Below are 19,797 nucleotides of genomic sequence, written 5' to 3'. Positions count from 1 at the left end.
GGGTATTATCAACAATTTATCCAAGAATTTTCCTAGTTAGCTTCTTCTTTAACTAAATTAACGTGAAATGATCAGCCTTACATTTAGGATGATCGGTGTGAATTGGCATTTTAGTAGTTAAAAGAGAAGTTAACCACAACACTAGTGTTGATTATCCCTAATCTGAGATTACTTTACAAGGTATACACAGAAGCATCATTGAGAGGTCTTAGTGTGTCTTGATGTAAGATGGTCAGGTTGTAGCTTATGCTTCACGACAATTAAGATCGCATAAAGAAAACTATCCTGTGCATGACTTAGAGCTCACAGCAACGGTGTTTGCTCTAAATATTTGGCACTATTACCTGTATGGTGCAGTATTCACTGTGTTTAGTGACCATAAGAGTCTGAAATACCTGGTGGATTATAAGGAGCTAAATATGAGGTAGAGGAGATAGATGGAGCTCCTTAAGGATTATAATTTTGAATTGAAATACCATCCAGGTAAAGCTAATATGGTTAATGATGCATTAAGTTAAAAGACTTTTTATGTGGCAAGTCTTATGGTTAAGGAGCATAGATTGATGGAATCTTTTGTTAAGTTGTAATAGGATGCTCTACTAAAGACATTATTAGTGCCTATTCTATAGAGGTCAGCAATGATGTCTGGAAGGAATTGAAAATGACTCAACTAAAAGATGAGAGTCCTTTGAGGATTAGAGAAGAAATCAAAGTGAATCAAGCCATTAATTTCAATTTCAATGATGATAGGTTTGTTATCTACTAGGACAGGATTTGTGTGCTCGATGATAAAGACTTGAGGAAAGTGATATTGAGTGAAGCTCATTATAGTAAGTACACAATCTATTTGGGAGTTACAAAGATGTACTAGGACATGAGGTAGTATTGGTGGTGGCTTGGTATGAAGAGAGATATAGCTAAGTTAATGACTCGGTGTTTGACCCATCGAAGGTTAAAATAGAACACCAAAGACTAATAGGAATGATGCAATCACTTAGCCAGTTATATCTCACTTACAGACTATGGTTTCCCCTATTACACACAATAGGGTGTAGTTGACTCCAACATTGTATCACAGATGCATAGGGGCCCAAATCTCCAACATCACACCTCAATAGGCACTGAGGAGATAATCTCTAATACCGCACCTCAATAGGTACTAAGGAGATACAATTCTCTAACATCACACCCTATCAGGTACTAAGGAGAATAATGCCATATGGTCTTTTTATACTTTTCCATATAGGTGAACTTCCACCTCTATGATAATGCTTTCATATAAATCACATCTTTACATATATATTAATGTTGGTGTACATATAACCCTTTGTAAAGTTACAAAATCATGCAATTAATAAAATCAATTCTTTTAAAATCACATTCATGCATTAAAATATTCATTTAACACATATGCTCATTTTAAAACATTTTCATATAATAATATTCATACTCCCAACCAATTACAAGAGATAATAAACTGGAGAAAGTTATTTAGTTATCTTAAGTATTTTATCACGAGAAAGGTCACTCATGGATTCAATCACCGCTAACGATTCACTATAAGCTTCTTCTCTCATTTTACATCTATAATGTGCCAATCTAGACACAATTGGCACAATTAGTCAATTAGTAGAAATAACCAAAAATACTTAATTGTTGCTTAAAGCCATATTTACTCAATTTTCCCGCCTTTTTCCTTCCTATTTAGGGCCAAATTAAGGTTACAGCTTCAAATTTCTATCGTTTAACTTCAAACCAATTACAAAGCCTTAACTTAACTCCCTAGAACATTTTTATTATTATAGGGTAAGAAACTAACCCCTTAAACTTCCCTAATTCAATTTCTCTATAACGTATACTAAGATAAATTATAGCAGAATCGAAGGTAAGGGTTGTATGAAACTTACCCGATAAGTTATCAGTTGAAATTCTCTTCCAATGCCCCATAAATCCTTTCCCTAGCTACCAACTCTTTCCTCTCCCTTTCCCTTTTTCATTTTCTTTCATTCCCTTCTCAAACTCACAAGATGATCGAGTATTAATCAGCCAATTTTTGTGCCATGCGTAGTGGCACAAGTAGCTTGTGCCATGACACATGGCATAGTGAGGAAAATCCTCCCCATACACACATGCTTTGTTTTGAGGCGTAGTTATTTAAACCATATCTATCCATTCAACACTCTAATGAGTTAAAAGACCAAACGTTCATCCATAATACTGATCATTTATTAATTATTAATTCATCCACGATTAGTAACTAATTATAGGATTAAAAAAATCAGGATGTTACAAATCATAATGAAACCTAAATCTAGAATTACAAAGGAAAGTAAAATAGAATAGTGAGGTCAAAGTAATTCTTATCCAAAGGTGTAGGTCTAAAATGGTTGCTCATCCTCCTTCATTCTCACTCTACAAATCAAAATGAGCCTAGACTTCAATCTCCATGGAAATCTCCATCAATTTCTTGAAGTAGCTGAATTCTTGCATACCTCCAACTTGAGTTTGAGGCTTTAGATGGATGATCAAGTAGTGTAGATGAGAAGAGGATGATGAGACGATAGGAATGGTGGTGGTTTTGTGAGGATGCAGCAGTTAGACATAAAGATAAGCGTTAGGGTTTTGGAGAGATAAATGAGAGAAAATGAAAAACAAGGTGAACAAGAGAGAGAACGTAAAAGTTAAAATGAAGATGATGAATTTGAATTGTGTGAATCTAAAAATATGTGACGGAGGATGTACAAACCTACTTTGGATCAGATTTGGCTCCCAAAAATAATTCAAAACGAAATTAAAATCATAAGGGAGCTTCACATTTTGTGTGCATGCCCTTAGATGACATCTTCTCATTAGTTGGGTAATAGTTCTTATGTTAATATGAATAATCCCATACATTGCAATTAGGAAATCAGATCTACCCCATCCATTAAGCCTTTCGTCATTCTACATATGGTCTCCCAAGTTCTCTTGCATTTCCTTGACCAATTGATGCAAGTCCAAGTACACATATGTCACCTATGTCACATAATAAACAAAATTTAATTAAATAAATGTGTGTGACATAATAATTCATATCTTGGCATATGGAATTAATTATTTAGATGGAAGGAAAATAATAAAATACAAAAATAAGGCTGCAACATGTGAAGCCAACCTTGCACACACACATGTACAAAACCCAAATTAAGTCAACAAAGTCAACCATCCTAAATTATAATTTTTAATTAATATCCCTCAAACCAAATTGAATTTTCAAAATCAAATGTTGCATTCATTCTCCTGGGCATAAAACACATTAAATTTAATATTAACCCAAATTTTCAAAAAAATTATATGTTTTTGACCAAAATGCCTCTAATGCACATATTTGACCCTTAAGCGATTTTTTCAATTTTAACACCGTAAATGCACTCAATAGGAAATAAAACATGAAAAAATGGCTCTTAAATGAATAGATAAAGTGTGTAAATAATGTGTCTTATTACCTACCCTTTCCTTCTTATTTTCAAATTGATCCACGTCCTTAAAAGTTACTTGTATGTGCCATGTGCTGCAACTCATGAATCATGTACCACAGCATATGGCATAATGAGAAGAATCTCATTGCTACTCACACGCTTCACTCTAGAACACCATTTCTTCCATCCAATCCTATCCATTTAATAGTACAATAAGCCAAAATGTCAGTTTACCATTCAAAATCCTGATTATCTATTTAAATAATCCACTAATTTACCAATTTACCCTTAGGTAGTGATAGGTCATATTTGTTACACCCTTTTTTAGGCATTTAGGATTGCATTTTATAGTAAGGAACTCTAGAATGTGCATTTTTTGTGTTAAATTAGGGTTTTGGGTCTTAGAGAGAAGTTATGCAAATTAGGGGTATCCTGGTCATTTTGCATTTTGTTGGAAATTTAAGGGAAAATATGGAATTTGATGTGTGCATTGGTATTAGGTTCATTTGGATTAAAATATTTGGTCTTAAAAGTTGCATTTGGACCTGGGGTTAAAAAGTCAACATTTTGGATTAACTTGTCAATGTGACAAGTTTGACCTAATTTGCATGTATGCATGGCCATCTTATATTTCTCATGTGTGTTTGTAAAGTTTTGAATGAATTTTAAAGATACAATCAAAAAGATATTATGGTTTGAATATTTTCATATTTTATTACATGTGCAAATACCTTAGTCAAATTTTATGTTGTTGTCTTAGGTGATACTTTGTATGGAAGAGACTTGTACATCAAGACTTGGCTTTACACATGAGGATGCTTGTGACACATGATTCAAATTTGATTGAGAGGCTTTGGCTGTGAATTTCAAGGCTTAAAGAGGAGCATACGAAGTTTACCATGTACTACATATAAGGGATCAAAGATGACATCAACTTAGCTTGTCTTGTTCAAGATGGTTACAATTTGGCTAAAGAGGCTTATGCTAGGCACGATTTCCAATGATGATTAAGGGAACACAAGATCTTATTATGTTCATGCACATAAGAGATTAGGAGAGTTAGCAAGAGTAATATTGGAACTATCACACTAATTGACTTATAACCTAATCTACCCTTAACCTTACCTTGCCTAATCTCTTGTAATTAGTTTTGAGGCAACTTGCTAATCATGTAAACCATAGGAATTTTGGCCAAAACACTTCTTAGCTAGGTCCTTACTAAATTTTTAAATCATTCACTTCATTTTCTTAATTTTTATCTTCTTCATCAATTCTCTCACTTCTCTCTCAATACTTTTACTCTCTCTCCTCCATATCTTTCATTCTAACCATCCAAACCTTACAAAAATCACATCAATCTCTTCCTCTCATCTTGCTCTCCATAACCTAGAGTCTTCATAAGGATTAAGCATTAATTTTCAAGAGAAGGTGACCATGATCATGGAGCTTCACCTTGGTGTCAACTTAGAGATGCAAGGCTAGATTCTTGAAGGAGCTACTTTGTGGAGAAAGAAACCTTGAATTTGTATTGCTCTCTAGCTAGATTTAAATTTCGCTCTCTATCTTTCTCTCTCTAAAATTATAAATTTGTATGACTCTTTGATCATGAGATTTCAAGTGATGATACATGTGATTAAGAGATATTTGTTGCAATATGATGATGTTATGTTAAGCCATTGATTTCAGCCTCACCTATTTATGCCATAATCTTACTGTAGCTTGATGAGTATAACATACTATAGAATTAAGTATATTTGATGATTATTTTTGTATATATTTGATGGCTAAAAATTTTCAAATAAGCCCTTGTCATTTATGCAACTCCATATAGTTATGGTTATTTTAATTGTCAAATATGTGTTAGTATACTTGATAGTTTTTAATGACTGTCAAGTATAAGGTACCAGAACTAATTTTGGTAATAAAAAGCTGGCATATTTAATGGTTATTTGTGAGAATTGTTGAATATTACCCATTATATTTGATGTTATTTTGAATAACCATCAAATATTTGTACATATTTGATGGTTATTAAAGTAACCGTCAAATATGTTGAAGAATTTTTTTTAATATGGAAGCTGCGTTTTAAGCAGTCCTCCTGCAACAAAATTGACAATTTACAGCCATAACAATCCCAGAAAATCTAGCAAACATTATCACCAACAACATTGTTCCAAAATTAAAAGAATATGTATATATATACACATACACACATTAATTAGAAACAAAAAAGTTACAAATCTTATTCCTAAATCACAATTTTATCCTAAAAAAATGAAACAATTATATCTTAAGTCACATTCTTGTTGCTCCTAGCTAGACCAAATGTGAACGCACTAAAGATTAATGTGTGAATTTTGCATGATCCATAGTTGAAATATGAGTTGGCACCACTCTTCTAAGACTTCATTAATGTGAGCATCCCTAAAATCTTCACAATAATTGTCATCATAATATTGGAATTTAAATTATAACCACAACAAAGTTAGCTAACTAATGAAATTTTACCATATATAAAATGTATATTTAAATTAAATATGAACCTTGGTACGGATTGAAGTCTTGGCATGAGTAATGATATCCCTAGTGAATCTCATCACACAATATCCATAGTCTACTAAATCTAGTCTTTGATGTGGGTACTTTAAAATTAAAACAAACAAAATATATTAAAATATTGAATAATTGTTAATAAATACTTGAATAATTAATATTTAAACATGTACCCTTAGTGAAGTCAAGAATTTATGTGATAATTGAGGCTCCGTCTTTTGAAGTAGGGGAAGTGAAACAATCTTTGACTCATGGCTGGTCAATTGTTTGCTAAGGAAGTCTTTTTCCTTGGTAATAGAGATAGTTAGAGATCAAAAGTTATTATTTATATACCTTATCTTTATTAGAGATTAGCCTTATAAATGATATATATATATATATATATACACCTTATCTTTGTTAGATATCAACCTTATATATGTGGTAGGTCATGCAATAAAGGTGCCTAATACATTTCCTACAATCATCACATCCTTAGTGAAAATGGGTAATTGATAGTTGTCATCTAAAGAAAATTTTAGACAAACTTGTACATGGCCCAAAGGAATTGGCACATTATGTATAGTTCCCCTAGGGACATTATACATTATACTAGTTGCAACCACGTCGCAATCTGGACTATTTGCCAAAAACTCACATTTGACTTCACCTTAAACCAATGGAAACATATATAAGTTGTCAATACAAAAATGAGTCTAACTAAAGAAAATATTAATATTACCTCAGGAAGGTTCGAATGGGAAGGCTGAGCTACGGTGCAACTGTCTCTCTTACTATTGAGACTAATTTCCATAGGAGTAAATGTCTTTCCTTAGGAAGTGAGCAACACATCAACTAGGCAGTACAGCCTATCAACCTCATCTTTTAGCACATTAAACTCAGTTAAAGAAGGCATTGCACCTTTTGATGGCTTCAAATTAGGTGACACCAAAATCAACACCCTTAACATGTCTAGGGTGGTCAGCATTACCTAATGCTTGACACAAGATATCTTCATCCTCCAAACACCACCCTTTGAGACTTCATCTAAGATAGTAGCCTGTGTGATACAAATTGGAAAACTTAAATTATTTGTTTGAATGAACAAATTGAATTTATTATCTCAAATTAATAATAATGATACTTACACATTTATTAGCTATCTTCTAAATGTGCTCATCTGTAATGTTACCTTCTTTATTGGTTCAGCCTTCTATGAAAAGAACATGATAGGATATGGTACTAACTCTTGTGCTTTCTCAATCAATCTATGCATTTCAATAGCAAAATAATTAGTAATTAGCAAATATAACAAATAAATATGGACAAATTTTAAAATTAGTAAGTTTTAAGAATTAGTAAATAACATCTCTTCCTTTATGCCTGAATATCCTACACACCCTTTCTTAAAAGGATATGGGTTTTTCTTAACTAACTCCTGATTTTGTTAGCTCAATTGCTGTGAAAAACAATTAAAATCAATTAAACTTATGATATAACACGATATTATTAGAAATTTAAATCAGTTAGTAAATTAAAATCACCAAAAATTCCATTTGGAAACAAGATGCAATAAATTCATCACATTGTTTTTGATTTACCAAAGGTCTTATTAAAGTGGGGACCTCAATACTAATGTCTCCACTGACTCTTTTAATATATTTTGATCCCATAAAATATTGAAAAGTACGCATTCCTCTCTCAACTATTTGAAGAACATATTTCCTTTGACTAGCATCAATTATAAATGCTGACTGCAAAACATTAGCATGTTATTAATAGATTGATAAATTATTATGGGCACAACAGTCATATAATGGTAAGTTAAAAAATATACCTCTACTTGTTCCCAAATATATTGCCTCATAGATTGATCAGCCTTCTTCCAATTTGTAAGTATAATAGGCACATTTGCTCTTGTGACAACTCCAATATAGCTGATGAATTTATCTTTATTGTCCTTAATCAATTGACCTTTAGCATTCCATCAGAGGGATATTTTTGTTAAGTTATCCTCCATCTATTTACTTTTGTCATCAAAACTAATCCCTTTCTAATCTCAGTTTCCTCCTCTTGAAGCTGATTGTAACCTCTCCCATATCTACTTGAAATTAGGAGGGGTTAACTTAATCACCATACTCACCAACCTAACTATACTAAAAAATATTGTTTGAAAAGCTTGAGACCCAAGACTTGTTTTTCAAATCATCAAAATTATTTAAAATACAATATGCAATAGTCATTGTATAATAGAAGACCAATGCCAGCATTCATCACATTCAATGCATGCCTTTAGAGTAAAGAAATAAAGTTAGAAACTGAGCCATGGGCTGCGGCATGTGGCACAAAACCACAAGTAGACCTTCTCTATACCATGCACTGTGGTATGATATGCAAATTGCTGCAGTGCACATGATAGAATTTTTTATTGTCATATGATAGTTCGCAGGGTGAATTTCTAGCGTGAGCCATTTCCACATGCGACATCTTATTGGAGTAATTCAAGTGCCCACATGAAGCTTATTTTACAAGCTAGCTAATGAGATAAGTTTGGACACGATCCATGGTCTGATCAAAATTTGCACACTTAAATTTAAAAAGCTATGTTTTTTAGAAATTTATCGCACCCAAGTTGTTAATCACTCACGTTGTCTCATTAAACTATTCTAGGCCTTAAACTAAGTCCAAAAGGACTTAATACACTTGATTGACCACAATTCACATTATATATACCCACATAACTAAATTTGACCATTCAACTGCCTAATTTCACATCAGACAACTTTTCATAATTTTACACAAAAACACTAGTTTAGCCATTCTTACCATAAATTCACAATAAATTTTCAACTTTCTATATTCATAACATATTCACATTTAAATCTTAGCCCATGTTACTCATTTCACCACATATTTACACATATAGGATAAGATTTACAAAACCACTATAAATCTTAACAAATTACTACTTTAAACATGCATCCAAGTCCTATGGCAATTTATATATACAATATCCATAATAAACTGAGTTTATTACACAGACTCTAAATTTGCACGGCTTTGGCAACCCTAAGTTGGTCCTAAACCTTTCCTTTTGTCTAGCTTACCACTATAACATGTAAAAATGTAATCACGAGGTGAGATAATAATCACTGTAATAGAATAACTCTCAACTACTAATTATCACATATAACCATAAGCAAATATAGCGTAATATATAGTTGAACATGGCATGTAACGTGGATTCATCCTAATAATATCATTTTCATCACTGTTCACCAGTTTCATAAGCATTTTCAAAACAATTCACTACTAATATAGCATGATCACTACCATCCAAACCTCTAAATCACCCTAACTTGAAACCATAGGCTTACCTTAAACCAATGCATACTCTCATTGGGCCTGAGCTCACCTTGGGTAGTAAAATCACCTGGCCAATGGCATTCTATCTCACTTTCTAGACTATGGTTTCCCTTATCACACATAATGGGGTGTAGTTGGCTCCAACACCATATCACAGATGCTAAGGAGCCCAAATCTCCAACACTGCACCTCAATAGGAACTAAGAAGATAATCACCAACTCCACACCTTAATAAGCATTAAGGAGATACAATTTTCTAACACCGTACCCTGTCGGGTATTAAGGAGAATAATATCATATGGTCTTTTACTACTTCTCCCTACGGGTAAACTCCCACCGCTATGATTATGGTTCTATATAAACCACATTTTCTTATGTATATAAAACCACACACACACACACATGTGTATATATATATATATTCACAAAACATGCGAATTCCATCAACTCAATACTTTAGGAATCATTTTCATGCACTAAACCTTCACTTAGGAAACATGCTTACTCTAAAACATTTTCATGCAATAATATTCATACTCCCAAATAGTTACAGTAGATAATTGAATAGAGGAAGTTATTTGATTATCTCAACCCTTCTGTCACAAGAAAGTTATTCACTATAAGCTTCCTTTCTCACTTTACATGTAAGATAGTTCAATCTACAAACAATTAGTACTATTAGTCAATAAACTAAATTTACCAAAAGTACTTAATTATTGCTTAAAGCCACATTTATTCGTCGATTCTTTTCCACTTAGCCATTGAAGGTGCATTATCACTCAATTGTCACTTTATATCACTTTTAACAATCCCATTTCACCTCTTCTCAAATTTCCACCCTTATTTCCTTTGAGTTAGGGCCAAATTTGAGCTTACAGCTTCAAAGCTTTATTGTTAAACCCCAAACCATTCATAAACCCTTAATTTAACTCTCGAGAACGTTTCTATTACTATAGGGTAAAAAGTTAACCCCTTAAATTTCCTCGATTCAATTTCTCTATAACTTATACTAAGAGAAATTATAGTAGAATCGAAGCTAAAGATTGTACGAAGCTTACCCAATAAGCTATCAGTTGGAAATGCCTTCCAAGCTTCTAAGAATTGATACTCTAGTAGCCAACCCTTTCCTTTCCCTCTCCCTTTGGCATTTTCTTTCCTTTCCTTTTCAAACTCATGAGCTAACCACGGCTTAAGAATTCATTTTCTATACCATGTATTATGACATAAGAAGCTTATGCCACAGCTTATGGCACAGTGAGGAAAATCCTCACCGCAAGCACACACTTCATTTTGAAACGCGATTCTTTCACTTGTAAATGCTTATTCAACACCCAAAAGACTTAAATCATCAAGTAACCATCCAAATTTATAATCATTTGCTAATTACTAATTCACCTCTGATTAGTAACTAATTACAGGATTTAAAAATCAGGATGTTACATTGATCATCATTCATTGTCAGACTAAGAGTAGTACTGGGAGCATCATCACTAGCTATAACATTAGGGCCATCGCTAGGGTCAATGCTGGGGCCACCCCTGAGAACATCAAGGTCATTATGTCCTTTACATTTACCTATAAAATGCAAGAACACACATAATTAGAAAATCAATAAACACTGTAATAATTATTTACAAAATTTACCAAACATGTAACAATTATTTAGAAAATAAAAAACCATATGCAATAATTAAATAAACATAAGTAATAATTATTTACAAGATAAAAACACACATGTTTAAGTTCATATTTTCCTTTTTCTTGTCTTCTTGTGATCTGTTCCTTGCTTACTCTTATCTCGAATTCTTTTTCTTCTCTTTGAAATGTAATACCTTCAATATGATCATTTCTCATATAGAAGGCATTACCTTTAGTGAAATTACTTTTAAGTGATGTTCCTAAAAATGGATCATCCTCAACAACAGTATCATCCATGTCTTCTATATAGCAGAAGATTAACTAAATCACCAAGTCATACACACTAATAAGTAATGAAAGAATTTTTTTGAATGAAGTCTAGCTGGCCGTGATACCTTAAATTGTAATAGGGATCATGAGGAGCTGAGGTCAGAGCAAGAGGTGAGACCTAAGGCTAATGTGAGAGTAGAGCTTGAGCAACAACCTGAGGCACAGTTGAGTAGGCCAGCAATCTCCCATACTTCAGCCTTCAGGGAGTAGGCTAGTAACTGGTAAAGAAGATCAGGAGATTCCCATAGACTGAGTCTAAAGAACTTTTTCATGGTTAAATTTGCCAACTTTCAATGGGAGAATGAAAGAAGGAGATGCAAATAATTAGGTTGAAAGAATGGAAAAGATTTTTAAGGTCACTCCTTGTTCCTCCAAGTAGAAAATAGTATTAGCTATAGTGCAATTGATAGAAGATGCCAAACATTAGTGGCATTCAGTAAGACCCTCTGGTGGTAGTTGGCTCAGCTAGGAGTAGTTCAAGGAAAGATTCTTTAACTACCATTTCCTTGTGGGATTTAGAGGTGAAAAGGAAACAGAGTTCTATACGTTTCAATAGGGAGATATGGATGAGGAAGCTTTTATGAAGAAGTTCAACTAGCTATCTAAGGTTGTGACTTATCTACATGAGCATGATGACAGTAAGTGGAAGGCTAAAAGGTTGATCGAAAAGACCTAAAGTATAGAAGACAAATAGCATTATTAGGTAAAGCTACTTATGAGGAAACCTACAACAGATGTATAGTTGTAAGACAAGGTCAAGAGGCAGACTTTGAAAATGGAAGAGACAATTATGGGTAGTTTTCTACTCCATTAGGCCTGATTAGAGGAATATCAAAGAGGAGTAGTTCCGGTGCCAGTGGTTCTGGATCCTTCGGTAGGATAATTCTTAGTAGAAGATCACAATCTTGAGGAATAATTGGCTAAAGCAGAAGGTTTAGTAGGACCATAACTGCCCCTATGTCTCGTGTGAGCACTGCACGTTCACCTATGTGTGACATGTCGGAAGAATCATGCTGGAAGATGTTAGGTGTACTACATCTGTAGTGGCATAGGTTATTTCACTAAGGATTGCTCCAAGAACTAAAAGGGAGCTTATGAGCAGTAACTGACAGTGCCAAGTTGAGTATATATGATTTCTCGGGAGGAGGCCCAAATAGTTTTGAATCTGATCACAAGTATAATTTCTATTTGTGAGCAAAGAGTTAAATCTCTATTTGACTTTGGAGCTACTCATTCATTTGTATTGCATAATTGTGTAAAGAAGTTAGAATAATCTGTGCATGAGTAACCTTACATAACTAAGGTGTCTACGCCATCTAGATTACTAGATAAGACTAGTAAGGTGTGTAAGGGAGTTGAGTTGTGCTTTGAGGGTAGAACTTTTATGATAGTTCTAATCTTAATTCCTATACAATGATTATATGTGATCATTGGGATGGAAAAATTGGTAGGAAATAATATGACTCTAGATTATACTGGAAAGATGGTATTACTACTAGTTAATGTGACGCCTACTGTAATTTCCATAGCAACTACCAATTCGCCAAGGTTATTGCCAATAGTACAAGCTAAAAGATTGGTTTTTAAAGGTTGTCAAGCTTATGCAGTTTTCTTTGTAGTGGAAGGCAGTGGTAATACCAATGTTGATGAAATCTGAGTTGTGAGTGACTTTTCAAAAGTATTTATGGATGAGGTTTCAGGTTTACCCTCGGATCGAGAAGTAAAGTTGTCCATTGATTTGGCACCTAGTACTAAGCCTATTTTGAAAGCACCATATCGAATGGCTCTTTTAGAATTGGTAAACTCACTCAAAATGTTGGACAGCCTACTGTAATGTCCACCTTGACATTACTAAAATTCACCACACAATCACAACAAACAATCATAATTAGGAGTAAGGATTTGCTCCTAATCTCAAATTATAAATATAAGGGTTAAATATAATAATCCTTTGGAAATAATTTTGGAATAATTTGAGATCCCATAAAACCCTTCAAATTGATAGTTTGAGCTCAAACTTGATGATTTATAAAGGTATTGGAAGCATGGAAAAGTTTTGGGAAGCAAAACACTTCAAAGCAGGGCAAAAAATGACATTTTTGAGGGTTTTGGTCTATGCGCCATGACTCGTGGTCCAAACGTCATGGCATGTGGCACAGAAAACCAAGTTTTCTTATTGTATCGTGTGCCGTGGCTTGCGCAAAATGTGCCGCAGCGCACGTATCCATGACAGTAATGCTGTCATGACAGCTTTTCTGGATGAATTTCAAACGCGCACAATTTTCACATCTAATGTTTGATTAGAGTGATTCAAGCGCCCACGCGAAGCTTATTCAATAAGCTAACTAATAGTATAAGTTTTGTTATAATCTGACACCGTATGATAATTTTAGACACTCAGATGTAAAAGTCAATTTTTAAAGAAATTTTCAACCATCCAAGTACCCAAAACTCATAACTTATACAATTAACCCATCGTGAGGCTTGAACCAATCCAGTAGACCAAAAAACATTTGAGTGACCAATCAAACACACTAAAATATACCAAACACAAAATTTGGCCACTCAATGGCCATTTTACTCAATATGGCCAAACACACAATTAACACGATAAGTACTATTTGGCCTCTATTACCACATAATACACTACAAAAGAAACCCTAACTCTCTCTCTCTATATATATTTTTTATGTTTATTAATTTCAAAAATTAGATTAAGGGATTAAAAATCTGATTTTGGATTAAACAAATATTTTAAAAAAAATCCTAAAAAGGATTAAATTTTATTTTTGTATTTTTATATATTTTGGTTATTTATTATTATTTTTATTAAATTTAAAAAATGCCCAGACAAATTACGGTGTTCACAGTTGCCTCTCTTTACTTATTTCTTATGTAAGTATATGAAAAAGTGTGTTTTTGAATTCTTACATAAGTGACAAGTAAAGATAGAACATGTATTTTGGTCGGCCATGCAATACCTATGAAAAGACCTAGTTGCCCCTGACAAGATATGATTAAATGCAAGACTATTGCATAAAAAACACAATGACATGATTTTTTTTAGCAACGTGATGAGGTAATGTGATGAAAATGATCAATTGACAAAGATCCAAATACAATGCAAAACTATTGGATATCAAATACAGTAAAATAATTTTTTTTATTTTAGCAGTGTGATGCAAATAACCAAACAACATCAAAGAATGCAAGACTATTAGATAACAAACACAATAGAATATTTTTTTTTTTGTTTTTGGCAATGTGATGCAAATGGAAATGTCCAAATAAAAATATAGAAAGATGTTGCAAACAATTGACAATGATCCAAACAAAATATATGTTGATCAAATGCCCCCTTCATTAGATTTCTAAGTGAGAATTTCATGAGATGATATTCTTCTCTTAGAAATGAATGAAGAAAAAAACATGTATTTTGTTAGGAAGGGTAAGACTTTTACGAAAACCTAGATTCTTTAGTTGATGGTCACTTGTCTTTACAAGGCTGCAAGCAGAGACGAAGTGTCTACCCATATAGGGCTTTTAGTTAGTGCTTGTCTTTACAGGCTTTAAATGGTAAGGAAGTGCCTACCCTAGTAAGGCTTTTAGTGAGTGCCTGTCTTTACAGGGCTTTGAATGGTAAGGAAGTGCCTACCCAAGTAGGTCTTTTAGTGGGTGCCTGTCTTTACAGGACTTTGAGCGGTAAGGAAGTGCCTACCCAAGTAGGTCTTTTGGTGGGTGCCTGTCTTTACAGGGCTTTGAACGGTAAGGAAGTGCCTAGTCATGTAGAGCTTTTGGTGAGTACTTGTCTTTATAGGGCTTTGAATAATAAGGAAGTGCCTAGCCATGTAAGGCTTCTAGTGAGTTCCTGTCTTTACAGGGCTTTGAAAGGTAAGGAAGTGCCTAGCTGTATAGGGCTTTTGATGAGTGCTGTCTTTATAGGGCTTTGAACGTAAGAAGTGCCTAGCCGTGTAGGGCTTTTGGTGAGTGCCTGTCTTTACAGGGCTTTGAACGGTAAGGAAGTGCCTAGCTGGGTAGGGCTTTTGGTAGGTGCCTATTTTTACAGGACTTTGAACGGTAAGGAAGTGCCTAGCCGCGTAGGGCTTTTGGTGGGTGCCTGTCTTTATAGGGCTTTGAACGGTAAGGAAGTGCCTAGCCGTGTAGGGATTTTGGTGAGTGCCTGTCCTTACAGGGCTTTGAACGGTAAGGAAGTGCCTAATAGTGTAGGGCTTTTGATGAGTGTCTGTCTTTATAGGGCTTTGAATGGTAAGGAAGTGCCTAGCCATGTAGGGCTTTTGGTGAGTGCCTGTCTTTATAGGGCTTTGAATGGTAAGGAAGTGCCTAGCCATGTAGGGCTTTTGGTGAGTGCCTGTCTTTATAGGGCTTTGAACAGTAAGGAAGTGCCTAGCCATGTAGGGCTTTAAGGGCGTGAGAATAGGTTTCATCTCATATGAAAAATATGAGAAACTCACAAGTGAGGTTTGTCATGTCTTCTCTTGCTTCCTTGGGTTCTGCAAATTTTTGTTTTGCCCCAATCCAAAGGGCGCACTTTCTGTGGCAACGTATGCAATAGGGTAATGTGCAATGTGTGATTTTTTTTATTTGCCCCAATATAAATGGAGGCAAATTTTTGTGTTGAGCATGTAATAGATGGATAATGCATAATGCATGATTTTTTTGATCAAAAGTTCAATTTTTTTTTCTGCCCTCAATTTAAATTGTGGCAAATTTGATGTAATGCATGCCATAAGTGATATAAAGAGTGAATGATTTGCTTTTGATTTGCCCCAATCTAAATTGTGACAATTTTTATGTGAAGTGTGCAATGGGTGGATACTGCATAATGCATAATTTTTTTTTATTTGCCCCAATTTAATAGAGGAAAATTTTTATGTTGAGCATATATAATGGATGGATAATGCACAACACATGATTTTTTTTATATTAAAAGTTCAATTCTTTTTTTTTCCCCCAATTTAAAGTGTGGCAATTTTGATGTGAAAGATGTAATTTTTTTCAATTCATATGAAGATATGGAATGCTCAATGCATTTAAAATTATAAAACGTATTTCTTTTTATTTGCAGGATTTTGATGCGAGAGGGGAACAAAACTTAAAATTAGCAAAATGCTAGGGTTCTCTTGGTCATTTGCAACAAGAAAGTTGTTGGTCTCTCTAATGAAATTTGCAAGACAATAACTTAACAACTTTTGCCATAAGAATTGGACATGAAGGGGTCACACTTTCAGATATTTAAAACTGTTTACTCTTCCTAGATTGAGAATTTTCAAGACGATTTGTTTGCCCATATGAAATTCTTGTTAGACATGGATGTTTCATCTTGTCTATCTTTATCATCAATGCTTGTATAGCCAATAAGTGAAATTGGCACTAATTTTTATTTAACAATGTCAATGTAAACAATCATTGTAAACAAATGGTCATGTCTGAAAATGAAATGGAGTGGCCAACCAATAGAATGTTGGGAAGGTTTAGAGACATCCCCATTTAGGTGCAGGAAACATATGAAGAATAGGCATCACATAGATAAGCCAAAGTGTGAAGTGGCAAATGATGGAATGGTAATATTAAGAACTTCCCAAATTTTATATGATATGTCTTTGGATAGTATAGAGATGGAAGGAAATGAGTATGGGAATTAAAAAGGGGGGTCCCCTCTTTGTTTTGTATGTCCCTTTGAAAATGACACAATTTTTCAGTAAAAGATCTTATGTTGAGCTATAAATTTGCCCCAATTTCAATAATCTGCATCTTAGAATGATCTCCAATAAGAAAACTGCCCCGAGTATATTCAAACAAGTCAAATCTCAATAAAGACTTATGGGGTTTGTAATGTGGCTTGGGTAAATTGACTTATAAAATAAAAGGATATTTGGCTCAAAAATTCTGTGCCCTCATGTAAATTCTTCCTTCAACCTTTTCTTCTTCTACTCTAACATAAAATTATGCTAAAATTCACTTAACAAGAGAGGATATTTAGGGATTGTGATATAGTAGAATAGGATAAAATTGCGGGTTAAGGATGAAAAGGATATCACTAGTACAAAATATAAAATTTATGGGGTACTTTTTACATCAGTTGAAAGGCAAATGGTGTAAAAAATAAAGGCGGTGGCATTTTTATAATTATATTGAATTATTTGACACTTTTTACACTGGGTGTCCAGGCACCCGGTGTAAAAAGTGTTTTTTAAAATTCTTCCTTCCTTCCTCCATTCATCAGTTCCCTCTCCTCCTTCTCGCGCCCTCCCCCTCGTCTCCCCTTCGTCCGCCTAACCCCCTCCCCCTTGTCTTCTCCCTCGCCGGCCCCCTTCCCCCCCGTTCGCCCAGCCCCTTCCCCCTCCCCCTCCTCCCCTTGCCGCCTACCCCCCTTCCCCCTCGGTCCGCCCAACCCCCTCCCCCTCCCCCTCATCCCGCCGCCCCCTCCCCCTCCCACTCCCCCTTCCTCAGTCGCCTCCCTCCCCCTCGTCCCTTTGCCCCCTCCCTCCCCTCCCTCAGCTGCCCCCTCCCCCTCTCCCTCCCTCTGGCCCCCTCCACCATTCCTTCTCCCTCCCTCTTAGTGTTGAGATGTTGCTGTAGCTACTGCTACCCAAGTATGTGTTGAATATAAATTTTTAAATTTTATAATGCTTAAATTTAGTTTTTAATGATATTGATTGTTGGTGGGAGTACTGTTAGTGGCTTCATAAGGCCTAAGGTTGTTACATGTGATCATTTATTTAGTTTAAAATTGTTAATTTTCTCATGTAAAATTTTCTAAAACTTTTGGGAAGTCCAATTTTTTAGGGAGACTCTGTTGAAATTTTTTTTGAATTCATTCTTTCCTCTAATTTGCTTAAATTTAGTTTTTAATGATATTGATTGTTGCTGGGAGTGCTGTTAGTGGCTTCATAAGGCCTCAGGTTGTTACATGTGATCATTTATTTGGTTTAAAATTGCCAATTTTCTCTTGTAAATTTTTTTAAAATGTCTTGGGAGATCTAATTTTCAAGGGAGATTCTGCCAAAATTTTTTCAAATCTTAATTTAATTAGGAACTTAGTTCTTGAAATAGTTTGAAGGTAACATTAGTTATATTCTTTAGGAGGTGACACATGGATCGTAGTTGGATGAATGCTAGACGAATGAGTGATGAGTATGATAATAGGGTGAAAGAATTTTTAGAATTTGCTAAGAAAAATGCTGCTGATAATAGTGAAAGATTATATTATCCTTGTGTTAATTGTTTGAATGGGAGGAGACTAGGTGTTGCCGAAATAAGAGAGCACTTAGTTTGTAATGGGATTTGCAAAAATTATACAATATGAATTTGGCATGGTGAACAATTGAAAAATTATAGTAACACATCTCAATGTGTGGGAGTTGATAATCTTAATGATGAAGTAGAAATAAATGAAGATCGATTAGAGGACATGATCCGTGATGTTGGGAAAGAGGCTTTTGAACGAGCACATGTGTATGATAACTTGTGCACTGACACAGAAAAGCCTCTATACCCGGGGTGCACTGATTTTAGTTTGTTATCTAGGGTGTTAAAACTAGTTACCTTAAAGGCAAGAGCTGAGTGGAGTGACCAAAGTTTCACATGGTTTTTAGAGTCACTTCAAATAATGTTTCCGAAAGGCAATGCACTACCAAATTGTTATTATGATGCTAAGAAGATCTTGTGTCCAATGGGTATGAAGTATAAAAAAATAGACGCATGTCTTAATGATTGTGTGTTGTACAGAAAAGAGCTTGAAAGGGAGGAGAAGTGTTCGAAATGTGAGGCACCACGGTACAAAGAGAAGGGGGCTCCTACAAAGGTCTTATGGTATCTTCCAATTATACCAAGGTTCAAGCATTTGTTTGCAAATACTAATGATGCAAAGAACTTGATGTGGCATGCAAATGAGAGGATATCTGATGGAAAACTTTGACATCCAGCCGATTCTCCTTAATGAAAGAAAATTGATCAATTGTTTCTCGAATTTGGCAATGAGCCAAGGAACTTGAGGCTTGGACTTTCTACTGATGGAATGAATCCTTATAGTAGTCTTAGTAGTATACATAGTTTATGGCCTGTTCTTTTGGTGATTTACAATCTATCACCTAGGTTGTGCATGAAACGAAAGTACATGATGCTATCCATATTGATTTCGAGACCAAAACAACCGGGAAATGATATTGATATTTACCTAAGACCTCTGATTGAAGATTTGAAAGTGTTGTGGGAGGTAGGTGTGGAAGTGTTTGATGTAAATTAGAATGAGAATTTTAAGTTACATGCTATGATCTTTTATACTATAAATGATTTTCCTGTTATGGAAATTTGTCTGGTTATAGTGTGAAAGGTCATAAAGCTTGTCCAATTTGTGAAGAAAGCACAAACTACCATCAACTTCAACATGGAAGGAAGACAATCTACCTTGGCCATTGGAGGTTTCTTAGACGAGATCACCCATATCGTAGAT

This window comes from Prosopis cineraria, unplaced genomic scaffold (genome assembly GCF_029017545.1).
Source record: "Prosopis cineraria cultivar Desert tree isolate PC_DT_omini unplaced genomic scaffold, ASM2901754v1 PC9, whole genome shotgun sequence".
NCBI classification, from domain to species: domain Eukaryota; kingdom Viridiplantae; phylum Streptophyta; class Magnoliopsida; order Fabales; family Fabaceae; genus Prosopis; species Prosopis cineraria.
Note: the sequence above shows the minus strand (reverse complement) of the source record.